At 35.7% G+C, this 14,734-nt stretch overlaps 1 protein-coding gene across 9 annotated transcripts in view; it reads left to right on the forward strand.

Moving 5' to 3' along the window:
• Nucleotides 1–10,696: 10,696 nt before the first annotated feature.
• fam135a (family with sequence similarity 135 member A) overlaps nt 10,697–14,734 on the forward strand; it is an 89,754-nt gene continuing 85,716 nt past the window's right edge. For all 9 annotated transcript variants that reach the window (XR_008385195.1, XM_053619706.1, XM_053619705.1 and 6 more), the window contains exon 1: nt 10,697–10,789. The gene's annotated coding sequence lies outside the window, so the exon portion shown is untranslated. The remainder of the gene's footprint in view (nt 10,790–14,734) is intronic.

Here is a 14,734-nt window from a genome sequence, read left to right on the forward strand (position 1 = left end):
CATTACCACAATTTTTTTTTTCCAATGCAGCCAACATGATTTAATCATGTATATTCAAAGTCCTGGAATAAAATCAAACTCCATGGAGTTACCTAAGCTCAGGACTGACCCCAGGACCCTGGTGCGGCAGCAACATTACCCAACATTATCATGCCACACGTGTATTTCTTCCAGTTAGAACCAACATCCTCACAAGATTTTATAATGTTACTGGCTCACACTACTATATTTAAGTGAACTATACATAATATTTTAAATCTGACCGGCCACACATACCTGTTATCATAGTAGACAGGTCTGCAAATATCTACACAGTAATATCAAAACCAGTTTAGTGCAAACGAGTTACTCACTGGAGGGCCAACTTTACCAAGGTCACCTGGAAGTCCACCAGGCCCTGGTGGTCCCTGCACATAAAAATTAAACATACAGGCTGTTGGGTCCATTAGTTGTGTAAAACCAATTAATAGTCCTTGGGAGCAGAGTTCACAATAATTGAGGCACAAAAGAAGAACTTACCAGGGGTCCATCAGGCCCGATACCCTAGGAAAAAAAAAAAAAAAAAAAAGTCAAATGAGTTAAGAGACCCTGTTCTTCATATATGCCCTCAGTTGAAAAGTATTCTGTACATGTTTTTCTAGTTTAAAATAAATAAAAGCACAAGCATGTTAGGAAAAATCAGACAAAAACAATTAATAATTAAATGCTGAAAACAATTTATCCCACTTGTACCTAAACATTAAGAGTGTGACACATATAGAAGAGTTTGGCAGACATTTTTTCCTAATACTAATTACACTAATTAAGGTAAGTTAGTAATTTATCAAATAAAGATAAAGTATGTAAAATTTATCAAGTTTTTCATACTTACAGCTTCTCCCCGATTTCCAGGTTTCCCTGGCTCTCCCTGAATCATACCACAAATATTTAAATGCAGCAATAGAAAAATCTCTTTCATAACAATAGGATAACAATAGGCAGTCATGTGTTTTTGTTTTGTTGGTCATTGTTTGTGCAGTAGGTACATGATTAAACAATAAACAAATATTATGACTTATTATTCAAATGGCTTATGAATTGCTCTGAACAGCAATTTCCTCATCTATCAAATAGAAATCTAAGGAGTTATTTTTACACTCACCTTCTGTCCAGTGGGGCCATCTGGGCCTACATCTCCTGTGGGACCAGTCAAACCCTAAGAACAAGAGAGGTACAAAAATTAGGGAAAATCCTATACAGACTTTTACACTATCTGTTGTTACCCAGATGAGGATGGGTTCTCTTCAGATTTTGCTAGCTCCCTGTTCTTTAAATAAAAATTTAAAGAACAGGGATCTATCAAATTCAGATCTTCACAACACATGTCTGTGGAAGTGTATCTTAGCTCACTCGCACCTAATTTCCTCCCATTGATTAAAAACACCTGACTCTAATTTCACCTTCAAATTAATTGCTAATCCTAGAGGCTCACAAACTTTTACCAATCTCAGATTTGTAATTTTTCTCAAAAATAAATGAGCAAGTATAATACTTTTAATTTAATTTGTTTAACTGAGTTCTCATTGTCTACTTTTAGTACCTGTGGGAAAATCTGATAATGTTTTAGGTCATATTTATGTGAATATATAGAAAATTCTAAAAGGTTCACAAATTTTCAAGCACCACTGTATATGGTAGTTACAGTATGTATTCAAATTAAGTTAAGATCATGTATTCTTTATTTTGGCACACTGCAGTTTTGACAGATTGAATAGAACTAGAAGAGAATACGCTGTAATGGGAACACGTACTATCTATGATCTAGAAATTTAAATATTTGACCTTCACAAACAAGACATATTCATTCAAGATATCATTCCTCATAAGCCTGAGAATTTTTAAAATAGAAACATCCTCTGTATCCTCTGCACACAAATGTCACCTTTATTAACCTAGCAAAACATAATTTGAAAGCAAGAAACATAATTAAGACTGGAGAGTGAATTGACTTCTATTCAAATCAGTGAAGAAAGTCAAGTCAATGAAGAAAGTCAAAAAATTATTGCTCCAATGGATTAATATCCCATGCATCCAAGTCATAAAAAGCATGTAAATTTTTAAAAAGATTTTAAAGTTTTATTTAGATTATACAAGACAAACATGCTTGTTTATGTCATTCTGTCCCTATATTGGATACCTGCAAAAAAAAAAAAAAAAGTACAAAATTGGCTTTTTCAAAGAGAAAAAACTTACAGAGCTCTCCAGGCTTAGACAAAAAGACTGGTGTCTTTTTGGATTAAGTGTTTGAGTGAGAAATTCTTAGCTCTTTTGGCCTATTTGTTGAGATCACTCCCCACCTCATCTCACACATACACCAACACACCTAAAAGAACTCCCTCACACATTTGATGGTATGTCTGTACTGTAGAACTCAAACAAACAGTAAATATAGATTCTTGGTGAAGAACTTACATCATCTCCAGGCAGTCCAGGAAGTCCAGCAGAACCAGGTTTCCCTGGAGCACCATCAAGTCCCTTCAAATTGACACAGTTTTACTCTACAGCTTTTTATCAAAAGTTATTGCAATTTAATTAAATAAACATATAAATACTTACTGCAGAGCCATCTTCTCCATCTTCACCTCTGTCGCCCTGAAAGAAATAAGTGATCGTAATATTGTAAGGTTTTATCAGAGTTTTGCTTCAGAATGCAAACTCTTGCCATTTCCTTGCCATTTTGTGTTAAATTATGTCTAACTGTTAAATAATATAAAAAATAAACTTGGTACTAGGGAGTTCCATCCAAACATGAGCCTGGAAAAAATAGACAACCTACTCACTTAACACAGTGAAAGAAGACTATATTCTTTACTTGGCACAACATTTACTGTTACAGCACACAGGAAAAGGGTGTAGCATTAAAAAATGGATTTATGTATGTTAATTGAAGTACTAAAGATGATTTTAATTTTAGTCAAGTGTACTTATAATGTATGAGGTTTACAGTGGCACTGCAGTGCTTTACTTAGCAACCTCTGCTACACTAGCAATGATATACTTAGCTAACCAGTAAATAATATCAACATTCACAGCCTAGATGAACTAGTACACAAGAATGGGCTGAGTAGTGGGATGGTTGGGATATTTTAAACAAGGTAATTGAAGATTATAATTGTTTATATTTGGAAATGGCGTGGTCAAACCTATTATTTTAGATGGGGTAATCAAAGTCTATACTTGTTTAAATATGTACTTTTTAGTTCGGTTTTAAACAGATGCAATGTATGAAACAATCTGAATTAAACAACCTGAATGAAAAAAGCTGTTAATTATTTGTAAAATTATTGATACTTCAGTACCCATGACATTTGAAACTATATTGGCCTTAAGCATTTGGTTAATGAATGTAGTAAATCACTGGCATCACTGAGATGAAAAAAATATAGGCCTACAATAACAGTCATTGTTTTATTGCAACTGCAGCCTCAGAAGCCTCCTTTTGCATAAGGCCAGGATCATTAAATGGAGAAAGATTTTTCTGGCTTCAAACACATTTGTTCTTTTTTTTTTTTTTTAAGGTATCTGTAGAAAAAAAGGAAAGTATTAAATACAGTCCTACCATCAAATACCTACTGATATGTTAAACTACTTACATTTGATACTATCTCACACATAGGATGAACATCGGAAAAACAGCGAGGAGGAAGCATGTAATTGAGCAGCTATTTAAAAATGTAAATTGTATTTAGTTTTCATGGGGATGTTATCTGACTCATATAAACATATAAAGACTGAGATGTATTTTAGCAGGGTGTTTGTCAACTGCTACACCCTATGTACAGTGCATGGAAAATAGGTCTATATTGTTTTACAAATGTAAAATTTCAATCAATGTCACTGCAAATAAAATTGCATTTCAATAAATATCAATGAGGGTATGGGTTGGAATGGGGTAATTCTCAAAATATTTTCTAATTGTTTCAAGATTTTTAAATAAAATAAAATGCCCTGTATATTTTCACATGTATGTTATTTTAAGCCATAACTGTGGATAAATTACCTTAAAGTTATGTCAGCTATCCTAGTTAATCATGATGTTTCTTTCTTAGACAGGACTTTATAACAAATACTAAGGTCAGGGATTCTAGGAATTCAGCCTTGCTGTGACTGCATATTACATGCATATCCTTCGGTCTATTAAGTTATGAAGCACAGATCACAAAATTGCAGTTTAGAATATTACTATTTAACTCACAGCAATTCCGTCGATTCCTGGGACACCAGCAGGGCCTGGTGGGCCAGATGGTCCCACATACTTCTGTTAAGAAACATAGAACCACATAACCACCATGTCCTGAGGTAAAATTCACCTGTTCCCGTTACCGCAGGTCCAGTGAACAGTGTGACGTACTTTGAGCTAGATGTTGCTTTCAATAGCCCATCATGAAACACAGAAAATGGAGCAGTAGGTGTGTAGAAATTAAAACTAATACATTTAGACAATAGGCTATTTTTTGGCTGAGTCTGTCCAAACAATATAAGAATATCCTGATAAAATCCAGAAGAACAGGTGCTTTTTACTAGACACATGCTACACACTACATTATAGCGTGTTACATCTATTCTGTTAGAGGCAGGTAACTAAAAAATGATAAAAAGATGCAATTACACAATAGGGAAAATCCAGTAATGTTTACTAAAGCCCCATAAACTTTTTCCATGTGTTTATGGAATTAGGTAATATATGAAACTTCAAAATTTCTGATAATTTAAAAGGAGTGTTTGGTCAAGAATACCTGACAACAAAATCCTAAACCATGTATCTCTCAAATATGGTCTGGTTTTGGCTACCTGTAAAATACATTAGGCTACATAAGTACATAAAAAGCGTACCTGAGCTGAAGTGATAAGACATATCCCCAACAAAAGCACTGAGAGCAACTCGCTGAACCCTTTAGCACCAGACATGCTCGTCTTGGTCAAGCCACTCCAACTAAGTCCACTCCCAGTAACTAAATGTCAAAGGATACCATAAGCACAACATTCTCATGTATATTCATGAGATGGTTGACGTACTGTAAAAGTAATTGGGTAGAAATGGATAACTGTGTGTGGAAAATCACGAAGAGGCGGTTTTGTGATTGGAGCGCATTCAAATGTTCAGTGGTAAATTTTACAAGGATGTGTCACGTGACCTTACAGTTAACCTCTATGAGGTTACAGGACAAAAGTTTTTAAAATCCTTTACATTAAAAAGTTTAAATAGACGTTATAAAGCATTAAGGCTGATACAAATAAATTTACTAAAAATATATTTTAAGAATCTATGTTGTTGTTGTTGTTGTTATAAATCTAACCATAAATAAATTTTTAAAACATGTAGATGGTTCATTTCACACAAAAATATTAATATTTTACTTCATCTTAATGCTCTAATATTTTACTTCATCTAATTTCAAATTGATAGACAATCAGTCCCACTCAGATCAGTCAACAGGGACCTACTCTGTGCTCACAATCACGATTAATTTTACTGTAAAATTTTAAAGTAATTGCTCTTCAAAATCACTGGATCTGTCAATATATTTGAACCAGGAGGCTATTTTTTAGTATATTATAAAATGGTCATTTCAAATTGGTAAACAATCAAACCAAATTAGATTTGTTGGACATCTACCAATGTCATATATCAATTTTAAAATGGATTAAAAAGTCCCTACTGGCTCAATTATATTGACAGTTCTTTTGACTTTGAAGAACAATTACTTTAAATTCTACAGAAAAATTAATTAGTTAATCTGTATTGTGAGCATAGAGTAGGCCACTGTGAACTGATCTGAGTGGATTTTAGATTTGAACTGTCCCTTTTACTTCAGTAAAATTACTTTGCATCAACAATTTTCTTGTGAAGCGTTGTTAAAAAGCATCGTAAAAACAAGATTTCTGTGATTAAAATTCATTTGAGTAAGAGTATAAGTATGGCCAGTTAAACCTACTCTTATGTTTTTTTCAAAAGGTTACTCAAGTAAATGTAACGAAGTAAATGTAGTGCGTTAATACCCACCTCTGGTTTGGTGGATGTAGCTCTGGGAGGAGTAGCATAAAGAAAGTAATTGCCGAAGAAGAAGAAGAAAAATAATAATACATTTAAATAGGAAAACAGTATGTTGGTTTTGTCAAGCCAACATAATAATTCCTTTCTATTACTACATGAGTACTACATGGTCAAAAAGTGCAATTGTGTAAACAGGAAATTCATTATAGTTTCCACATGAAGTCTATTTTGTTGAAGTGATCAACTGTTCACTGATGGAGACTTGACTGCAAAACTGTTTGTGACAATTGCAGTCCTAAAGCTATCATAGCAATTGTAGTCCTAAGCCATAGTAGCAAAACTGTTCATATCGATTGCCTTTTAATTGATTTATGCATTTTCATATGATTCATTTACATGTGATTCATTTTCATGTGATTCATTTACATATGATACATTTTCATGTGATTCATTTACGTATGATTCATTTACATGTGATTCATTTTCATGTGATTCATTTACTGATTTGCTTCTCTTTAAATCCAGTTTTACACTGTGATATTACAAAGGTCTTTCCAGATTATTACTTGCCACACTGTATCATATCGATTGCAGTCCAAAGCCAGCTTCATGGTTTTTAAGTGGTACCATTCTCAGTAATCTCACTGATCTTTGACTGTCTATGTGGGGCCATCCTCAGCAGCAGCGAGTGATTTCCAAGTGATGAGAACTCAACCAGAAGTAGGGCATCGGGATGGGTCAAGTAAGTCCGGAGCGCAGAAGGGATGTATGTATGTATGTATGTATATATACACACACACACACACACACACATATATATATATATATATATATATATATATATATATATATATATATATATATATATATACAGTATCTCACAAAAGTTAGTACACCCCTCACATTTTTGTAAATATTTGATTATATCTAGGTGTGTGTCTGTCTCTCTCTCAATACATACATACGTACGTACACACACATATACATACACACACATATATACAGTATCTCACAAAAGTGAGTACACCCCTCACATTTTTGTAAATATTTGATTATATCTTTTCATGTGACAACACTGAAGAAATGACACTTTGCTACAATGTAAAGTAGTGAGTGTACAGCTTGTGTAACAGTGTAAATTTGATGTCCCCTCAAAATAACTCAACACACAGCCATTAATGTCTAAACTGCTGGCAACAAAAGTGAGTACACCCCTAAGTGAAAATGTCCAAATTGGGCCCAAAGTTTCACTATTTTGTGTGGCCACCATTACTTTCCAGCACTGCCTTAACTCTCTTGGGCATGGAGTTCACCAGAGCTTCACAGGTTGCCACTGGAGTCCTCTTCCTCTCCTCCATGATGACGTCACAGAGCTGGTGGATATTAGAGACTTTGTGCTCTTCCACACTTTGTGCTCTTCCTCTTGAGGATGCCCCACAGATGCTCAGTAGGGTTTAGTCCATCACCTTCACCCTCAGCTTCTTTAGCAAGGCAGTGGTCGTCTTGGAGGTGTGTTTGGGGTCTTTATCATGCTGGAATACTGCCCTGCGGCCCGGTCTCCGAAGGGAGGGGATCATGCTCTGCTTCAGTATGTCACAGTACATGTTGGCATTCATATATATATAACTTATTTTATAGTAATTTTTTTCTGGATGCACAACATGCACCGAATTAAACTACAGTCCTAAATTAATAATAAAAACTCACTTTCACTGCACCTTGTGGTTTCTGTTACTCGATGTCTTTAGACATTATTTTACTTGTTTTTACTCTTGATCATAATGTTTTAATTAGACATTACAGATCTTACTCATGCTCCTATTGCGCATCTACACCACGCGTGATCAGCAACACGGGCTCGTTACTAACACATCACTTCCGTTATAATAAACGACAGAATTTACACTGCAAGCATGCAAATACAGCATATAATGACAAGAAACTTAAATTAAACTAAATCTTTTAAGCAGCTTGCACCAATTTCCCCTGCCCCTTGCAAACAGTGGAGCATTTTGGATATAAATGTTTGTTTGATTTCCACTGTGTTTAATATAAAATGCACCCCTGCCTTTCTGACTTTCTTCCTCAGTCACGTGAGGATTTCGCCTCCGTCTGATGGTGACTGAGGTCATGTTGAGAATAAAAGGTAACGCTGACAAACAGTAAACTGAAGAAAGTCATTGTCGGTGTTTCTGGGTGTCTGCTAATGCTAGTGTGTGTATGACGTCATGCACCATCGACTACGAAGCGGCTTATACTTCCGGTTAATAAAAAAAACCCGCTAGTGTTATATTTTAGATTATATTACCTTTCTAAAATCCACACACTAGACAGTAGTGCAGAGTGCATAGTGTAAGCGTACAATACTTCATTTGGGACACAACTTTAGTATTTACTCTCTGAAGCGTGTTTTCGGAACAGAAGTAACGTAATGAGTAAATGTCCCCTGTTCCGCGCGCAGACCAACTAATCGATAATGAGATTTGTTGACAATGATTTTCATAATTGATTATTAACGATTAGTTGTTATAGCTCTAATATATATTTTAGCAAGAGAGATGAATAAGTACTTTGTGTGCAAGCAGGGACTCCGGCAAGACTAGCTATGATAGCATTACTAACAAGGAGAGCCAGAAAGTAACACAGATATGAGGGCTCCCTGGGACATAAAGTGGCCAGCCACTCCACCATCAACTGACCTGCGTGAGCGAGTGAGAGTGATCCAAACATCCCAATTCACCTCAACACTCTATGCCCGCAAACCCTATGGATCTGCTCATTTACCAAAGAAAAAAAAGCTATTTAAAAGAGGCTGGACTAATCAAATTCAACCTAGACTTAAACACTGAGACTATTTCTGAGTCCCAAATACTAATTGGAAGGCTGTTCCATAACTGTGGGGCTTTGCAAGGAAAACTCTGCGTCTGTTGTAGCCTTGTTCGAAGTAGGCGTGGCAGATCATAAAAGACCAAAAGTTCACTTGGGTATTGTAGCATGAGACCATTCAGTGCTTTATAGGTCAATAGCAGGAGCGTAACCTGGCCTGGGTATTCGGGGCTGTAGCGCAGAGTAATTAGACACTTTGTCACTATTTGCGCTATTTGTCACTACATAACTTGAACGTCAGCAGGGCATAGTTTCAGGGGGTGGTAACCCCCCAATAATCAGAACTACCAATTAAACACCAATCCCCCCCCCCCCCATTATTTATAACAATCAATTCAAACATATGTAGAAGTAATTTATTTTGTAACATTATTGGTGTTTCAAATCGATTGTGCGTTTGTAATAATAAATCATATAAAAATACTATATGCAAGTTGTAACGCCCAACTATTGCCTTGCAACACAATGCTTTATTTCTGCTGTTTGACAGGGAGAGCACAGGTAGTTTTAAAGATGAAGTGAAGCGCTGCCCAGCAAACTATTTTTCATTGCTGTCAGAGAGGGAGAGTAAAACTATAAATCATGTACTCAGGAGGTAGAATAATGTGGTGCAATCTAGCTAACAACACTCCACATATATTGTAGCTAGCTAGCTAGCTAATTCAGCCATCTAGCAATTTTTCAGCAATTTAGAAATAACTATCAATATAATAAGTTAGTGAAAAACTGACTTGTGTTGTTAGCTAATTATTATTTTAATAGTTCCCAGTATTATCAACCACAAGGTTGTTCACACTAAATTATGTGTTTTAGTTTTAATCAGTTACAGTGTGCATTCATTTGGACTGTTATTATGCCCTGTGTAATTTGTTTTAATGAAAATCATTTGATCATAAATGCTTGTGGATGATAGATAGATTAGACAGAAAGATAGGTACCCGATTTTTTTCTCTGTGTGCACGGAGTTTACATGTTGTTACAGGTTTTCTTTGAGTACTTCGATTTCCTCCCCCAGTCCACAGACATGCATTGTAGGCTGATTGGCATTTACAAATTGTCTGTAGCATGTGAATGGGTATGTGCCCTGCCTTGTGGCCCCTGGGATTCAATTCTCAATAGATAGGCCCCAGGGATAGGCCCCAGGTTAATTTTCTATCTTCAGTGGACAGAGGCAGACCAATTAGACAGGGCGTTAACGCTAACGCTAACGCTAACAGAGGGTAATCCAGCTAAACCCATACAATCTTAGTTGTACCTTCCATCGACTAGTGACAGCAAACTAGCCTACTCTTGTGTAAAATAGGCAAAAGCTTTTAGATTTTATCAGTATCCTACAAACACCCAAGGCAAGTTTTATGATAAATCCAACCTTTTGTCCAATTTTCAAAATGTTAAAGCAATTAGCCCTCACATGCAAAAATAAATACACGGAAACAGTCTATTTAGAAATATAGTAAGAATCTGGGCTCAGCCCCGGATGATTCACAGTCCAGCTAACGTCCCTTAAATCTAAATACATTAAAATGTCTCTTCACCACTTAAACTGATCTGTTGTTAATGGATAGGGCTGTAGATGTATCTATTTTCTACGGGTTATCCAACTTTATCAGTTCGAGGGAATGAACATGCTGTATTTAAATACTGCTTTGAAATTTTCCACTTCGCGCGCAGCTGTAGCAAGTATTTGTTCTTATGGGATTTTAACCCTCCCGTGTGTATGTATGTATGTATGTGAGTGAGTGAGTGAGTGAGTGAGTGAGAGGGGGGGGGACAAAAAACAAAAACGGAGTTCCGGTGTTAGGGGTCGTTTGTAGTGAAGAGTTTTCGTGATAGGAAATCGGCCGTATATTGTAGATACATGAACGTAAGGTACGTATAGTAGACGCTTTTTCTGTTTGCAACCTTTTGGCCATTTTGTGCTGGTTTTATACAACGTCAACAAATACAAGCAAAAACATGACAAGCGAATCCTATGGCATGCTAACTATTTTTGCTGCCTAGCTATCGGCTACGCTAACTAGCCGAACACTGGACAGAGAAATTATGCCTACCTATCACGCTAACTGCATTCGATTACCATTTCCAGTTGATGTTTTCTACCAGTTGATAGAACAATTAAATTATATAACGCGGTTTTAGTTACTAGATAAATATCAGGTGATAGTAGTTAGCTAACCTACTTACTCTATCAGCTAGCAAATTATGGCCTCTTCTGCGGTACCTAGGTAGATCTAGTTAAAACTTTTATTCAATCATCTAGCTTGGTTAGTTAAAAATGGTTCCTGACTTTACTGGAATAAAGTTGGTTTGACGTTGGACGTTTGATATTCGCATATATGCGGAAATTAAGGGACCGTCTCTAAAGTTACATACGACATTGTTAAACACGTTTCTAACTTCAATAGCATTTGAAGGGAATGACTTACAGTCACATAACCAACTGCAAAGTGTTCATCTACTTGTTAGCTATAACGCACACCTTTTAGATTTCTGATATTTAATAAAATAAACTAATAAATCATATGTAAATATTGCCATGTATTTCACTACCGAATGGGCCCATACACAAAATATACCATAATTTAAAGCTCAATAGCATTTGAAGGGAATGATGTACAGTCACACAACCAACTGTAAAGTGTTCACCTAGGTGTCAGCTATATATATATGACAGTAACATGATGCTAAATGGCACTACAGAGGTTGTGGGACATTAAACGTCATCACGCCGAACGGGGAAAAAAACTGCAGATAAACTCAGGGCTGTACAGTGCGACCATTTCACTCACGTTTGTGACTGAAAAGTACTTTGTGCGACTGTGAATAAATATTTATTTGCACCGGTGCGAGTGACCTGTTCGGAGTTGTATAATACAATCGGGATAAAAACTACAGGAAGTCCAAAATGCATCTACACCGCGCAACAGTTCATTTCACACTGCTTTTCATCTCCTCAGTCAACCTAACACGTGTGGAAATACTGCAGAGAAGCCATTATGATGACGAGAGTAACTCTGTACATCGTCTGCTTCCCTCAACTTCCCGATCTCACAAACTGCCTTCTTTTATTGATCCCGCAAAATGACCTGCACCTGTGACCTGCTCGTGTAGACACAGTGGTGTCGGGTGGAGTAAATTAATAATAATGCTAATGCTACAAGGTGGGATTAATTCAAAGTTCTTTGTCAAATAATTACTCACTAATCATAATCAAGATTAGCAACTGTTCAGAAGGAGTAGGCTGCTGCTCTCCTTCACGCTCTTCTCTAACTGAAATACATAGCGTATTCACTTCATTTAAACTTAGGGTTGGCATATATCACTAGAACAGTTAGCTCCAGGTTCCATGTTTTGATTTAATCCTCCAAAAAACAATATTATCAGCAGACATGGCAACACTGTACTGGGGAACCGATCTAAAAGGAACAATGATGAACAAACCGAAAACTAATAAAATGTAAAGACAGACAATGTGTTTAGTTATAAATAAATCATTTAATATAAAAATAGATATTATAATAAATTCATAAAATATAAATAAAATGAGAAATTAAATAATGTTTAATTACTATGGGTTGCATTTTTATATCAGTTTGACATTAAGCTTAGTAAGCTATGTCCTTAGAAGGCTATTAGCCTTTTTCCTAATATGGATCATGCTTGTGTTAATCTACACTTAATCAGGACTATTGTTTAAGATATTTAAAAATAAATATTTTATGCTTGTTTATTTATCAATTAACCAACAGTATTTCTCATTGCTATTATTATAATTCAATTAACAGTGACCATGAGCAGAGAGCTTACATTTAACTGTTTATGACGGACCTCCTGATTAAAGTTTAAACAAAAAAAGATTGGTACCTGGATCGGTATCGGTTGTAAAAATCCTGATTGGTGCATGAGTAATGAACACCATTAAACTAAAGCTCTTTGCATCTGACGGCTAAATGAACTCACCCAATCACATCCTATATGAGATTATTCAGATATATACACAATATATGCAGAGCGGTTCAAGAATTGGCTCCGGCCCAGACCCATGACAGTTACATTTATTTTAACAGAAGGTAAATGGCTCACACTATGTTCCTAAATTCTGTCATAAATAAACAGCTCAAGTTTTCTCATGCCTACTTGTGTGTTGTGGCACATTAATGTTACAAAAAAAAAACCCCTCAACTTCAACTGTGCGCCTAAATTTTTGTAATTAAAAGAAATTGTCTTGCATCTCTCCTCCTGTAAACACTGTTATTGCCTTTTCTGCATAGGCCTCAATTGTTTTCATTTGGTTGCATATTTGATGCATATTTTCATTTGGTTTATGGCATTTTTATTTTTACTTATGCTATAGTTTGGGTAGAATTTTATTTATATTTTGCTTCTATGAGATGATGCACTTTAAGGATCAATCTAATTTGATGCAAAGATTTCTACATTAGCAGGAATGTAGCAAAACATGGAGGTGAAAGTAGCAGTCTGTTTATATAAATGTGAAAGCACAATAGTAATATGTTGTCCCTAAATTCAATGAATAATCGTGATAAATAATCGAGATCTCACTATTGATCAAAATAACTGGATTATCATTTTGGCCATAATTGTGCAGCCTATCTATCTATCGATCGATCGATCGATATCTGCGAATATCGAACGTCCAACGTCAAACCAACTTTATGCCAGTCCCGACTTTTGTTATTTTACATGCATAACCAGATAACCGTGCAACTAATGAGTTATATAAGGCTTGTTCTATCTCTGCTGTGGTTGAGACTGTTTCCTGCTGTTGCTATAGTTTGAATTTGGCATTTTTTATTCTCTACCTGTATTTTGACAAACCCCACCTTCTGATATAGATGGAGCATTCAACTAAAGGCCATAACTCACAAAATTTCAAATAAATAAATAAATAAATAATGTCCCTTCAACTCAGAATTCTTTAGTCTGGAATCCGGAATGGCTTTATAAAATCGCAAGATTATACCAGTGTACAACAGTACAGAGTTCCATCAAGATCTATACCAGGGGTGACAAACTTAATCAACTTTGGGGCCATATATCAAAAAAATAGACCCATCCCCCGGCCAGATGTGGCTCGTATTTATTTTTTGTTGAAAAAAAGTGATGCTGCTGTGACTCAAACTAGTCATTGCTTCATACAAATATGAGCTTCATATAATAGGTAATATGACTTTAAGCATCAAATAACTAAAAGCAAACATAACTCAATCATGAATAACACATAAATTAACTTCCCAAACTATTTAAATGTTTATCATGTTTATTTTGTTTATCTATTTGCTATTACTTGAAACCTGGCTTCTTTTCAGTAAGTTTATCAATGTTTGGGGTCAACTCCTGAGCTGCTGCCACACTGACTACGTTTACATGGACAGCAGTAATCTAATTACTGACCTTATTCTGAGTAAGACAATATTGTGATTAAGGTGTTTACATGTGTCGCGTTTAGAATACTTCTTTCATGTTCCCGTTTTACATGTTATAGAACATAGTTCTATTAACAGCACACATCATGACGTCACCTTGCCACGCTGTCCGAAGTTCCCTCCAGAATTTCACGTATCAACATACAGTTCGTCTTCGTTATGGTACCGAATACAGTTCTGGGTGTTGTAAAAATTTTTAACAACTCTTCAACTGCAGTTAATTATTTGTCATGCTGTATGTGCAAATAGACGACTGCCTGAAACCGTGGTCTGCGTCCCAAACCGCGTACCTACCTACTGTATAGTAGCTGAAATACATGTATTTTGCCTACTATAGGCCTATAATAGGTAAGTACATGGTTTCGGA

Source organism: Ictalurus furcatus, chromosome 29 (assembly GCF_023375685.1).
Source record: "Ictalurus furcatus strain D&B chromosome 29, Billie_1.0, whole genome shotgun sequence".
NCBI lineage: Eukaryota > Metazoa > Chordata > Actinopteri > Siluriformes > Ictaluridae > Ictalurus > Ictalurus furcatus.